General features: G+C 41.4%; 1 protein-coding gene across 1 annotated transcript in view; it reads right to left on the bottom strand.

Moving 5' to 3' along the window:
- The window catches only part of gys1 (glycogen synthase 1 (muscle)), a 53,024-nt gene extending 51,237 nt beyond the window's left edge, over nt 1-1,787 (bottom strand). The window contains exon 1 of the mRNA XM_060901966.1: nt 1,737-1,787. The gene's annotated coding sequence lies outside the window, so the exon portion shown is untranslated. The remainder of the gene's footprint in view (nt 1-1,736) is intronic.
- Between the last annotated feature and the right edge of the window lie 13,150 nt (nt 1,788-14,937).

The following is a 14,937-nucleotide window of genomic DNA, read 5'->3' as shown; positions in this document are numbered from 1 at the left end:
TTTCATGATAAAAAAAAAAAAAAAAAAACATCCCCCCTTCTGGTTTTTTGACAAATCACACCCTGTGTATATATGAGTGATTCCACGCTTATGGGTACTGAAATGGGGACATGAACTTATTCACCTAAAACCATTTCTTTTTTTACCATCAGGTCACAAAACATGTAATCTTTAATGAATGATATGTTAAAAGATAACTTTAATTTTCTGAGAAGTAATAAAAACATATTTATATGCCAAAGTCAAGCCTATGAGTTCCAAAATGATGTCTGTTCCATTACTTCTGTTACGATTGTCCATCTCGCGTCTGTTACAAATTAATTACAACCTAGCTCTATACCATGTTAATCTTATTGAAAGAATGTGTACGTTTATTCTACTACACATGTTTATTAATTATATTTGCTAAAACATCACCTTCCTATGTTTCAAAAAGTAATTCTACATTGTTAAAATTGAGAATATATATGTCTACAACACTTCTGTTACGTTCTGACTTTGGCATATAAATATGTTTTTTTTATTACATCTCAGAAAATTAAAGTTATCTTTTAACATATCATTCATTAAAGATTACATGTTTTGTGACCTGATGGTTTAAAAAAAAAGAAATGGTTTTAGGTGAATTTTTAAAAATAAGTTCATGTCCCCGGGCCGCACAGTGGTGTAGTGGTTAGCGCTGTCGCCTCACATCAAGAAGGTCTGGGTTCGAGCCCCGTGGCCGGCGAGGGCATTTCTGTGCGGAGTTTGCATGTTCTCCCCGTGTCCGCGTGGGTTTCCTCCGGGTGCTCCGGTTTCCCCCACAGTCCAAAGACATGCAGGTTAGGGTAACTGGTGACTCTAAATTGACCGTAGGTGTGAATGTGAGTGTGAATGGTTGTCTGTGTCTATGTGTCAGCCCTGTGATGACCTGGCGACTTGTCCAGGGTGTACCCCGCCTTTCGCCCGTAGTCAGCTGGGATAGGCTCCAGCTTGCCTGCGACCCTGTAGAAGGATAAAGCGGCTAGAGATAATGAGATGAGATGTCCCTTATATATATATATATATATATATCTGAACCATAATCACCCTTAACCTCAGTGGCTGGATTTTATTTAATGGTAGTTTATATGACAGAAATCACTTTATATAAATAAGAGAGTGTTTAAAACATGGATGGGGCCTTTTTCCCTTTTAAGGCGCGCGCATCATAATCTCACCCAGGCGTACGTGCCTCCTCACACGCGTCACGCTTCAGCGCAGTGACGTCACAGCGACAACCACAACAGCCGCGCGAGCGCAGGTTTACCGCACCGCTGCCTAATGCACAGCTGGAGCGCTCGTTATAAATGACTTTTATTGCTATCCAAGTGTCGATTTATTTGTTTTGCATGGCTGTGACAGCGGGTTTAATAGGTCGGTCGTGAGTATCAGGGGGCGTGGCAACGTCTGTAGGTCATAGCAACAGAAAACAGCGCAAAAAAATAAATAAATTAAAGTATGACTTTAATATCGAACATGACGTAGATCTGGGTGAACCGGATATTGATTGTCTGTTCTCAGATACTCGAGAAGAGCGTTAATCAGGATAATAAGTACAGGAGGGTTAGAAAAGTGGCTTTAACACGCAGCACGAGCTCACAACATCAATACACACACACATATATATATTACTCTCGTTTCCATGCACGAGCGTTATCAAACACTAAATAAACAACAACAACAACAAATACAGTAGTACAAAGCTGGATACTTACCCTGCACCGACGGTGTCCTGTCCTCGCGCACTCACACATCTGCGCCAATCAATCACCGACTTAACCATTCGGGAGGCGGGGCTACACGGGAGGTGGGGCCACGTAGTAGGGGCGGAGCCCAAAACAACTAATTTATTCCTATAAAGGTATGCAGATTATATGCTATGGAATGGCATCTAAATCAAAACTAAATAAATGAAAAAACAGCAAGGAAATGAATGTAAATTATAAAATAAACGTCTCATAAATTAAATAAAAAATAATTTGTTTGTTTGTTGAGCTATGTTGACTCCTGTATATATTTATATATTTGTTGACTTGTTCATTTCAGGATTTATTTCACAGCCATATTTATTTATTCCATAGGTAGATTTCTTGATGTGTTTTTCATCTCATCTCATCTCATCTCATTATCTCTAGCCGCTTTATCCTTCTACAGGGTCGCAGGCAAGCTGGAGCCTATCCCAGCTGACTACGGGCGAAAGGCGGGGTACACCCTGGACAAGTCGCCAGGTCATCACAGGGCTGACACATAGACACAGACAACCATTCACACTCACATTCACACCTACGCTCAATTTAGAGTCACCAGTTAACCTAACCTGCATGTCTTTGGACTGTGGGGGAAACCGGAGCACCCGGAGGAAACCCACACGGACACGGGGAGAACATGCAAACTCCACACAGAAAGGCCCTCGCCGGCCCCGGGGTTCGAACCCAGGACCTTCTTGCTGTGAGGCGACAGCACTAACCACTACACCACCGTGCCGCCCGGCATCTAAATCAAAACTAAATAAATGAAAAAACAGCAAGGAAATGAACGTTGATGTAGTTTTAACATGAAGACATCAACGAAACTGTCTTCATGTTAAAACTGTTAATGTTATAGTCGTGTTGTCTGTTGTTGCCCAAATGAGGATGGGTTCCCTTTTGAGTCTGGTTCCTCTCGAGGTTTCTTCCTCGTGTCGTCTGAGGGAGTTTTTCCTTGCCACCGTCGCCACAGGCTTGCTCAATGGAGATGGGTTAGGGACAAAATTAGCTCATGTTTTAAGTCGTTCAAATTCTGTAAAGCTGCTTTGCAACAATTTTTATTGTTAAAAGCGCTATACAAATAAACTTGACTTGACTTGACTTGGCAAGGAAATGAATGTAAATTATAAAATAAACGTCTCATAAATTAAATAAAAAAATCATTTGTTTGTTTGTTTGCTTTTGCTTGTTTGTTGAGCTATGTTGACTCCTGTATATATTTATATATTTGTTGACTTGTTCATTTCAGGATTTATTTCACAGCCATATTTATTCATTTATTTATTTCATAGGTATATTTCTTGATATGTTTTTGATTTTTTTTTTTTTAATTTTGATTTGTATAGGGGGGCGGCACGGTGGTGTAGTGGTTAGCGCTGTCGCCTCACAGCAAGAAGGTCCGGGTTCGAGCCCCGTGGCCGGCGAGGGCCTTTCTGTGCGGAGTTTGCATGTTCTCCCCGTGTCCGCGTGGGTTTCCTCCGGGTGCTCCGGTTTCCCCCACAGTCCAAAGACATGCAGGTTAGGTTAACTGGTGACTCTAAATTGACCGTAGGTGTGAATGTGAGTGTAAATGGTTGTCTGTGTCTATGTGTCAGCCCTGTGATGACCTGGCGACTTGTCCAGGGTGTACCCCACCTTTCGCCCGTAGTCAGCTGGGATAGGATCCAGCTTTCCTGCGACCCTGTAGAAGGATAAAGCGGCTAGAGATAATGAGATGAGATGAGATTTGTATAGGTAATCATGGGCGGCACAGTGGTGTAGTGGTTAGCGCTGTCGCCTCACAGCAAGAAGGTCCGTGTTCGAGCCCCGTGTTTGGCAACGGCCTTTCTGTGCGGAGTTTGCATGTTCTCCCCGTGTCTGCGTGGGTTTCCTCCAGGTGCTCCAGTTTCCCCCCACAGTCCAAAGACATGCAGGTTAGGTTAATTGGTGGCTCTAAATTGACCGTAGGTGTGAATGGTTGTCTGTGTCTCTGTGTCAGCCCTGTGATGACCTGGCGACTTGTCCAGGGTGTACCCCGCCTTTCGCCCGTAGTCAGCTGGGATAGGCTCCAGCTTGCCTGTGACTCAGTAGAACAGGATAAGTGGCTACAGATAATGGATGGATGGATGGATGATAATAATAATAATAATAATGTTATGGTAACAAAAAGGACATAGCACCAGAGTAAAAAACTAGAATAAATTTGCAAGAAGAAAGCATGACTAGTGAACATTAACACAGACCACAATCGAAGCTAATAGTAAACAAAAGTGTTTCTCTCCTGGTGTGATCTCTGATTAAAATAATGACTTTTTACAGCTTTCTTAAAATTAGACAGATCTTGTATGTAGTGTAACTCTGAAGGAAGACTGTTCCATGTCTGAATACCAGTGTAAGGAAACTAGATTTAGCAAAAGACTTGACCCTAGGTATCTGCAAGGATGATGCACTAGATCTTGTATTGATTGAATAGAGTTCCTTTGTATAGTTGAAGCCTTGACCCAAAAAAATTGGGGCAGAACCATTTAGACTTTTGAAAACAACTGGGCAACGCATATACTCACTGGTAACATATTGGCCTGCTTGAGTTCCTCAGCATCAATAGGACTTCAGAATATACTGAATTAATTTATTCTGGGGTACCTGTAGTCTAATTTGGAACTTTTTCAATAACCCAGAATACCATGAAGTACTGGCGTAGTTATAGTGACTTTGAATAAGGGCCGATACGAGCAATTTCTTTGTTTCTCGGGTCACATGATTTATTTGCCGATAGAAAAACTTTAGTTTAGCATTGGATTTTTTAACTATATTATCCACAATGCTTTCTCCATTCAGAGATTGGTCTAAAGTTGTTTATTTATCTATTTTATATGAACTTAACTGGTAATCCATGATATCCAAGAAGGCCTGTTTTGTATTTCTATCCATTCATATTTTGTAACTGCTTTATCCTTGTCTGGGTCCAGGTGGATCCGGAGCCAGTAACACTGGGTATGACGGGGGGAACACACCCAGGATGGGAATTATTTACACATGGGAATAATTTAGTTGTTTTGGATATGGGAGGAAATGGGAGAACTCAGAACAAACCAAGTGGACACAAGGAAAACGTGAAAATCTACACAGACAGAACATCAAGCTGAAGATCTGTGACGTGGCACTTTTAATTAGTTTTATTCCCCACAAAACCACATTGAGCGTCACATGATGCAACATTCTACCCCTGAGAAACTCCATCCGAGGTATTTTCGGAGAGCAGGTACCAACACGATCATATAGTCTTGAATGCACAAGTTAAAATTCCTGCGTCAGGGTTATCTGTGGTCAAGAGAAATGTTTTACACAAATCCCAAGTGCATAACAATGTCACTGAATGTCATTTCTGGGCCTGCAATATCAATCAAGCATTTTGTAAAGTGTGTTTTGAAAGGCTTTCTGCACCTCGTAGCTTTCTTCCTCACCTGAGTAACACACCTGAGTAACATCATGAGTTATTCATAAAGTCCATCAGAATCACTTGTGCTATAGCAGGCCAGGATAAGCAACAACAACAACAATTCTGGTCTATTTCTAGTTCAAGAGCACAGCTGTAACAGCTGTTTGTACAGTAAAAGGAGAATAAGCTTTGTTAAAGGAAGCTGAAAGCTCTCTATCAGTTATGAAGGAAGTAAACACATCAGAAACACAGTCACGTTCCTCACGAACTGCCAACGACAAGCTGACATGACACTTAACCAATGACATGAATGCAAAGCAAAAGCTCAGCCAATCATATTATACACACTGTGCACGTGACTGGAAGGGTGGCTGGGAAGACCCTGATCGCTGAGCTCTCTGATTGGTGGAGAAAGCAAAAGGGGCAGGGTTACGAGTGAATTAGGAAGGCAGTGTGATGTGGGAGTGTTTACTGGAAAGCACATGTTAACTGTTATACTGTTTAGTGTTTTTTATAAAGATATGTCTAAATTTGAGTGAGTCTGTCACAGTCGTGTCAAGGATGAACTTTAAAAGAAATGTTGATGGTTTAGAAAGAGGAATATGTGTAGTTTTGGTGTTGTGTGTGTGTGTGTGTGTGTGTGTGTGTGTGTGTGTAATAAAGCTGTTACAAAAGATGAATAAATGAATATTGATCAGGGTTTGGGGGTTAAATCTGATTTATTATTCATTTTTTTAAGCAAAACATTAAAATTAGGACGTTATAGATATTTTTTCAGCATAGAAAAGACTCCCTAACCAGCAGTCAAAAATGAAACTGTTGAAAGAAAGAAAGCACAACTTTATTCATCACACACTTGTGAAATTCCTCTCTGCATTTCACCCATCTGAAGCAGTGAACACACACACATGCGTGAGCAATGAGCACACACACATACCAGAGCAGTGGGCAGCCATGCTAACAGCGCCCAGGGAGCTAGGTGCCTCGCTCAAGGGCACCTCAGCCCAAGGCCGTCCCATATTAACCTAACCGCATGCCTTTGGACTGTGGGGGAAACCGGAGCACCCGGAGGAAACCCACGCAGACATGAGGAGAACATGCAAACTCCATACAGAAAGGCCCTCGCTGGCCGCTGGGCTCGAACCCAGAACCTTCCTGCTGTGAGGCGACCGTGCTAACCACTTACACCACCGTGCCACCCACGGCATGAAGTTGGCATCAAATTATCAATATCAGAGAGAAAAAGCATAGTGGAAAGAATAGAAAGGTAAATCAACAGTGGCAACAGCCATGAGATAATGAATCCAAAGGGAGACATTTGCATTCAATCCAAAACAAAGTAGGTATGTTGAGGAACAGGGGATCAAACCAGAAAGAGCAAATAATAATAATAATAATAATAATAATAATAATAGGGCGGCACGGTGGTGTAGTGGTTAGCGCTGTCGCCTCACAGCAAGAAGGTCCTGGGTTCGAGCCCCGGGGCCGGCAAGGGCCTTTCTGTGTGGAGTTTGCATGTTCTCCCCGTGTCCGCATGGGTTTCCTCCGGGTGCTCCGGTTTCCCCCACAGTCCAAAGACATGCAGGTTAGGTTAACTGGTGACTCTAAATTGAGCGTAGGTGTGAATGTGAGTGTGAATGGTTGTCTGTGTCTATGTGTCAGCCCTGTGATGACCTGGCGACTTGTCCAGGGTGTACCCCGCCTTTCGCCCGTAGTCAGCTGGGATAGGCTCCAGCTTGCCTGCGACCCTGTAGAAGGATAAAGCGGCTAGAGATAATGAGATGAGATGAGATAATAATAATAATAATGGGGCGGCATGGTGGTGTGATGGTCATCACTGTCGCCTCACAGCAAGAAGGTCCTGGGTTCGAGCCCAGCGGCCGACGAAGGCCTTTCTGTGTGGAGTTTGCATGTTCTCCACGTGGGTTTCCTCCAGGTGCTCCGGTTTCCCCCACAGTCCAAAGACATGCAGGTTAGGATAACTGGTGACTCTAAATTGACCGTAGGTGTGAATGTGTGTTTGTGTGAATGGTTGTCTGTGTCTATGTGTCAGCCCTGTGATGACCTGGCGACTTGTCCAGGGTGTACCCCGCCTTTCGCCCGTAGTCAGCTGGGATAGGCTCCAGCTTGCCTGTGACCCTGTAGGACAGGATAAAGCGGCTACAGATAATGGATGGATGGATAATAATAAGCAGGCTGAGGATTGGACACAGCAATCTTAACAGTGCACTTAACATCATGGGAAAACATCCAGTGGGTTTCTGTGATCAGTGCCATGAAGCTGAGACGGTTGAGCATATCCTTACATCATGCAAGAAATTTAGGTCAAGAAATGATGACAGAAAATAGAATGGGTAGAGGACAGTATTAAAGATATATTAACCTTCATCCTACCAAGTGGGGTCCATCTGGACCCCGCACCTATATGTTTGTTTGCCATTTTAAAAATATGTGACATACTGCCTCACCGTTTTATGAATTTGTCGGAATTTATGTCTTAATTAAAACACTAAAGCACCGGAAGATCAGCTTTTTGCATTGTGAAGGTATAATTAATTTGTTACTGGGGTCCAACCGGACCCCAGAGTAAAGTTTATCTGTCTTTCATTTTATAATTGAATAGCACACTGAAAGTTAACTTCTTTTATTTCTTTTATGTTCCATAATGAAACTACCAAGGCATTCCTTCTTGGGGTCTGTGTGGACCCCACTGCTGCAATAAGCACAGGCTGCAAAACAAAAGCCCTCAATTATTTTACAATTACTTTTTTGTTTTAAATTCTGTAAGAAAAGACCTAATTTGTAATCCAGAATGTTTTACAGCTGCATGAGCTGCAAAAATCATGTATATAATGCCAATTTTTTTTGTGGCGCTATAATTTGCTACATGTATGCTAGTTATTGCAATATTATTGCAATGTTATTGCATTTATAATACATCATTGATATTCAGCCATAGTGGATTTTGTTCTTCAATAAAGTTATGTCTGTTTGCTGCATTGAATTGGTTCTTACTGCATTGATTTCAAGGTATTCCCTCCTGGGGTCCATACGGACCCCGCCTGGTAGTTTGTGTATGTAAAACTGGCTGGTAGGATGAAGGTTAAGTGTGTTCTTTATGCCTTGGGCCCTTTAGTGTATTGCTGTTATTAATACAAGATGTTCTGAACAAAACTTATCTGGTGATTTTGTCTTTATAACCTTTAATTTTAAAGAAAAGTATTGGGGTCCAAACGGACCCCACATGGTAAGATTAAGGTGTAAAATAGCATGGTAGGATGAGGGTTAAAATGTGGAGACACTGCTAAGGGGAGGAAATGTTTATTTACATTTTTAAGAACTGGAAAGACGTCTTTAAAATGAAGTAACAATGATGTAAAAAAAAAAAAAAAACGTTGTAGATGACAGTAATGCAACACTGTGGATGCCAGCTGCTGTAAAACCTCAAAGAAGAAGAAGAAGAAGGAGAAATAAAAGAGGAAACACACTTTAAAATTACAAATGGCATTTATCCTTCTAAATAAGTACTTAGACTATATTTTAACATTGATGATAATTTATGCTCATTTTGTGAAAATGATACTGAAACTGGGCGGCACGGTGATGTAGTGGTTAGCGCTGTCGCCTCACAGCAAGAAGGTCCTGGGTTCGAGCCCCGTGGCCGGCGAGGGCCTTTCTGTGTGGAGTTTGCATGTTCTCCCCGTGTCCGCGTGGGTTTCCTCCGGGTGCTCCGGTTTCCCCCACAGTCCAAAGACATGCAGGTTAGGTTAACTGGTGACTCTAAATTGGCCGTAGGTGTGAATGTGAGTGTGAATGGTTGTCTGTGTCTATGTGTCAGCCCTGTGATGACCTGGCGACTTGTCCAGGGTGTACCCCGCCTTTCGCCCGTAGTCAGCTGGGATAGGCTCCAGCTTGCCTGTGACCCTGTAGAACAGGATAAAGCGGCTAGAGATAATGAGATGAGATGAGATACTGAAACTACTGTACAGATCATATATTTTTCTCATGTGGTGTAATACATGAAGACATTTTGGTTTGACATTCACAAATAGATAAAACAAAAATCTCATCATTTTCAGATTCTATTTTGAGAGACAATATGACATTTGGTATGATGTTGCAAAACAAAAATGATGAACTCTCTAGTAATGTAGTTCTCTGTCTGGCTAAGTTTTTTATACACACAAGAATTGAATGCTAAAATCACCCTTAAAATTTGTTTCTTGAATGAATTTAAATTATACTTACTGTAAGATTCTTAAAATTTGCAAAAGCAGAAAGATTGTATGATGTTTTAAAACATTTTCCCACTGAATTTGATAACTGAGATAAAAATGTTTCCGCTTGTATGGATGTTTTTTTTTTAATTATTATTAATTTTCTTGCTTGTTTACTTGTTTTCCTTTTTTTTTTCTATCCATGGACATCTTTAACTACGGCATTTCCTACATAATATTTTCTATTTTGTATTGTAAGTTGTTTATACTAGATTTTTATCAGATTGTTTCTTTTGATAATTTCTCTGTTCTTCCCTGTATTTAACAGGATGATAACATAATGATGTTGCCATATAGGTTTTGTACATTTGTACTTTTTCAATAAAGTGTTATTTTTAAAGAAAAAACATTAAAGAAGAAGAAGAAAAAGAAGCTGTGGTGATTTTATATCGTTAATGTAACCATGCACACATGCCTTGATTGATTGATTGATTGATTGATTGATTGATTGATTGATTGATTGATTGATTGATTGATTGATTGATTCCAAACAGTAAAGAAGATATAAAAACAAACAAAAAAAACCCAAAAAATAAAAATAAAAAATGCAATCATCAGAACATCGTCATAAACAGAATAGCGTAGCCACAAGGCAATAACATAATAATGTTCGGAAAGGATTAGGAAGAAGTAAATAACTTATCAAATCCTAACCCTCTATACCACCGTTAATCAAACGTCACTTTCCACCATAATAAACTATATATACAAAAGAAAGCAAAATCAACAAAAAAAAAACATACCAAGACATACCAACATGGTATAATATCGCCCAAATCAAATCATATATATACAAATACTTATGCTATGCATATATACACACATACAATACATATATACAGTATATATACAATACATATATACTTGTATTGACAGAGCCGGTTCAGACCTCCATGGGGCCCTAGGCAAAATTCTGCTAAGGGGCCCTCTTAACTGAACCCCAAAATGTTCAACAGTCGCACCTGACACCCAGTGCTTCCACTCATCCCCCCTTTAAACATATTGCACTAGTGTCGCCACCTGTTGGTCTAACTCCAAATAAATACAGACCAAATCAGACCAAATCAAATCGAACTAAACGTGTAACAAATTACTCACCATTAAAAATGTCCCTTTCTGCACTTTCTGGATGCAAAATCATCAATAATGTCGTCATATGATATTTGCTTCCCCACATCATGGTTGATGCTCATGATGGCCAAACCACTCAGACGTTCCTGGGACATGGAAGATCTCAGATAGTTTTTGATCATTTTTAACTTGCTGAAGCTCCTCTCAGCTGAGGCAACTGTCACAGGCAGAGTGACAGCAATTCTCAGGGCTATCCAAAGGTTAGGATAGAGTTCCTCCAGATTTTTCTCACAAAGGAAAGAAAGCAGCTCAAAGACAGTCATATTGAGGTATTTCACCTGACGTCACAGGGTCACGTGACGCCCCGGTGTCTGCCATTTTGAAGGTCAAGCTAGCTAATGTCAACAACATAGTAGCTAGTATGTTACTGTAGCAATGTTTACATTCAGTCATTTGGATGACTGTTAAAACCTTTCAGTCTCAAGTTTTTCCTTTACTGTAATTACTAGTTTACTGTAATTATGATCCGGCAGCTATTTACACCGGATCCAGTGTAAATAGCTGCCAGAGCGCGCTCCGGCTTGCTCCCCCTCAAATTAAGCAGCGCGCTCCGGCTTGCTCCCGGAGTGCTCCGGCCGAGGTTCCGGAGCGCACTGCTTAATTTGAGGGGGAGCAAGCCGGAGCGTGCTCTGGAACCTCGGCCGGAGCACTCCGGGAGCAAGCCGGAGCACACTGCTTAATTTGAGGGGGAGCAAGCCGGAGCGCGCTGCTTAATTTGAGGGGGAGCAAGCCGGAGCGCGCTCCGGAACCTCGGCCGGAGCACTCCGGGAGCAAGCCGGAGCGCGCTGCTTAATTTGAGGGGGAGCAAGCCGGAGCGCGCTCTGGCAGCTATTTACACTGGATCCGGTGTAAATAGCTGCCGGATCATAATTACAGTAAACTAGTAAATACAGTAAAGGAAAAACTTGAGACTGAAAGGTTTTAACAGTCATCCAAATGACTGAACGTAAACATTGCTACAGTAACATACTAGCTACTATGTTGTTGACATTAGCTAGTGCTAACAGCTAGCTGCTAGTACACTGCTACAACACAGACACCGACCCTAATAATACAGTTCTTGGTCATTGCCTGGTAACAGCAAATTTATAACGGGCCATGTCTCAACAGACTAAGAAGTTATTTCAATGACATTTAATAACATTTTGTTTATCCTGAGGACCAAAAGTAAAGGAAAATGTGAACAAACCTTAGCTGTAATAAGATGGCGACCACCGGCTCCAGGGACGACCCACTGATGTAGGCATGTTACCCAGCCTGACACAAAATATTTGTAGGCATCCAAACTCTTATACGCTTTCAGATCAATACCTGTGTATGGCAATGGGTTTTTAACGACATAGGTATACAGATCATGTGGGCCGAAGTCAGGTAAAGACGAGGGCTTCGTGTACTTCCGTACGTCAGTGAACAATCCTGGTGGAAGCAGGTAAACGTCGTTCTCTAAGCCTGCTAACCTCAATTTTTGCAAATACCTCTCCCTCTGCTCGCCCTGTAAATGCCCTACGTCGCTGGATAATGAAGGTGTTTTCTGCATCTCGCTCCTTTTTCTTTTATGTTTTTCGTTTGTCGCCTTCCTCGCATTCAAACTGATTCGAGCCGTGACGTCCAAAATGGCAGCCTAACGATGCATCACATGACTTGGTCACGTGGGTGAAAAACCTCAATTAGCTGATGTTAGGTCAGATAAATTCTTGATTTCGTTTGCCAGATCAACTCCACTGATGTCACAGTCTTGGTTGAAGGTCAGAGTTTTCTCAAGTTCCATACAATGAGCCTTTAAGGAATCACTGGACATCTGACATGCAGTGCTGAAGTTCAGCACTACTCCATATTTAGTCTTCACCTCAGAGCATTTTTTAAGGATTTTCCACTAAGAGACCAACTGGTCTGGGCAATACAATCACAGGCCCCAGAGTCCATGCGGCTGCACCGCTGCGGCATATTCTGTGATGCAAAATGGTTCACCAATCACCATACAGACAAACACACTACAGTGACTACACAGCTATCAAGAGCAATTACCAAGCACAAATGTTATGTCAAAGACACCCAAAGTTACACAGTAATGACATCGGATTCTGACATCAGCCATCTCAGTAACCAAATTTTAGTTTTGTTTTTCTTAACCAACATGATCTTGTGTGTATATATTATAACATAGATCTTCGTTTTCCTTGTTAAATGTATACTTACATGGTACTTGGTTAATTAATTGCAACTGATTGAACCAAATGATAAGACATAACTTGGTTTAAAATTTGGTCTCCCAGTGAAGCTGGTTTGGCATTGACTAGGAGACCAAATCTGGCCACTGGGAGACCATTTGGTCTCCCAGTAACTATGTTAAAAAATGCTCTGCTTCACCTGCTTCAGAGTTTCAAATCGTTCATCAATGGATGCTATTGTGGAGTCAACCACAATGTTGAAGAAGTAAAATATAGATAAGGCTACTATTAATTCAGCTCCATCAAATTGGCTGCGCTTGTTTTACCTTCAGATACTGTACTTAATTTAGATTATTATTTAGCCTATTTAGCACTATTGTCTTAATATTTCACAAGTTTTATTTATTCACTAATATATCTGCATCTATATTTGCCTGTGGGCTATCCAAGCAAACAAAATTCAATCTTAGTAAATATTTATCCATTACTTTCCGTTTTGTATAAGTGCAGTTGTAACTACACTCAGAACGACTGATATAACACTTAAGTTGTAGAAGCCAGCAAGACGCACACGGAGACCGTCCGGGGTTCACCCAGGGCTCACCGCCCTGTCATGTAGGTCAAACACCGACTAGCCCCGTCCCTCCCACTCGGAGAGGAGAGTTACCTGACTGCTGTTCCCGCTGTTCATTTTCATGCCGTTTCTTTTTCCTTTTTTCACTCCCCGAGGGATAACTCCGCTTCATCTTGCTAGGTTGATGCACATGCACTGGGAATCTGACGTGCGCGAGCAGCGCGACGGACGGTCACGTCGTCACGTTTTTTTGTTTTTTTTTCCCACGGGGCCTCTTTGAGTTTGCGGGGCCCTACGCAACGTGCGTAGTGTGCGTATTGGGTGAACCAGTACTGTGTATACATAGTTTTCACTGATGTCACAGCATTCCAGGGAACGCCCTCCAGCCGCCATCTTGTGGGGCAAACAAAATGGACCATCACTATTACCGGCTACATTATCTCGGACGAATTTATGAAGTTATATAGTCAGTTTTCTAAAATAAAGATCAATGTCGGCAAAATCAAGCAAACGGAAGTATATAGATACATTAGACGACATCTCACGACAACGGTATGCAGCCAAACTGGCCTTGATTGGGGGAATTGACCCCTACGAAGTGGACAAAGATGCATTTTCAAGTGACTATACAGGGCTTCCATCCATATCGTACCCTGATATTGTGAACTATTTCATGAATAGTAAAAGTGCCTACACACTTGACGACCTCAAAGCATACAAGTCGCTGGAGTCATACAATTATTTTGTCTGTGACTGGGTCCGTGAAATCCACCATATAAAAACAAGTGACAGTCGTGTCCTAATTACAGCCAAGGTATGTAAATATTGGAATTTTAGAGCTCTCAACACTGCATATAAATATATATGTGTGTGTGTATAATATCGAGTTGATTTAAATCGGAATTGATTTAAATCGGAAAGCTGCGCACATTTGCGCGAAGCTGCTCAAATGTGCGCAGCTTTCCGATTCACTGTTTTTGTCTCATCTTTATACTTCCTATGTTTCATGGACTGTAACGGATTTGCAATTGATTGTTTATTTAAACAACTTACCACTTATAAAATGATCGGAGCAGACTTTGCTGCATTTGGAAGGCTGATAATCCTTGCGGTTGATTCTCGCAAGCCATAGATTTCTCCTTTGTATGCTGAGTTTCTTTGTTTGCTCGCCTTCGTGCTCCCGTACAGTGGGAATTCCATAAAAGCTCCGCTTGACGTCATCATCTGACCTATTACGACAGTCGTGAATACAACAGGTGTGCACCATTGCTAGCTTTAAATAGCCTGCTTGGGTTTTTTTGAAGACTTTGTACTCGCACGTTACAATGTGTGCTCAGTGACCCGTACGGTAAGCTTGACCCGCAAGATGGCCGCCACTAGGGAATCCCCGACTCTGTGACGTCATGTGAAAACTATGTATTGATATCATCATACAAGCAATAATTTGGTTTATGATGACTGTATGTTGATTCAAAGCCAGTCTTGTTGATTTTCAGTAAAGAGTAAATGAAGTTGATTCGATTAAAATTAATAATAAATTGATTTATGAATGATTATAATTGCAGCAAAATACAGTAAAGACATTGAGATTGCTTATACTGAA

The sequence above is a fragment of the Neoarius graeffei genome, chromosome 20, assembly GCF_027579695.1.
Source record: "Neoarius graeffei isolate fNeoGra1 chromosome 20, fNeoGra1.pri, whole genome shotgun sequence".
NCBI lineage: Eukaryota > Metazoa > Chordata > Actinopteri > Siluriformes > Ariidae > Neoarius > Neoarius graeffei.
This window is presented reverse-complemented; position numbering and strand designations above follow the sequence as displayed.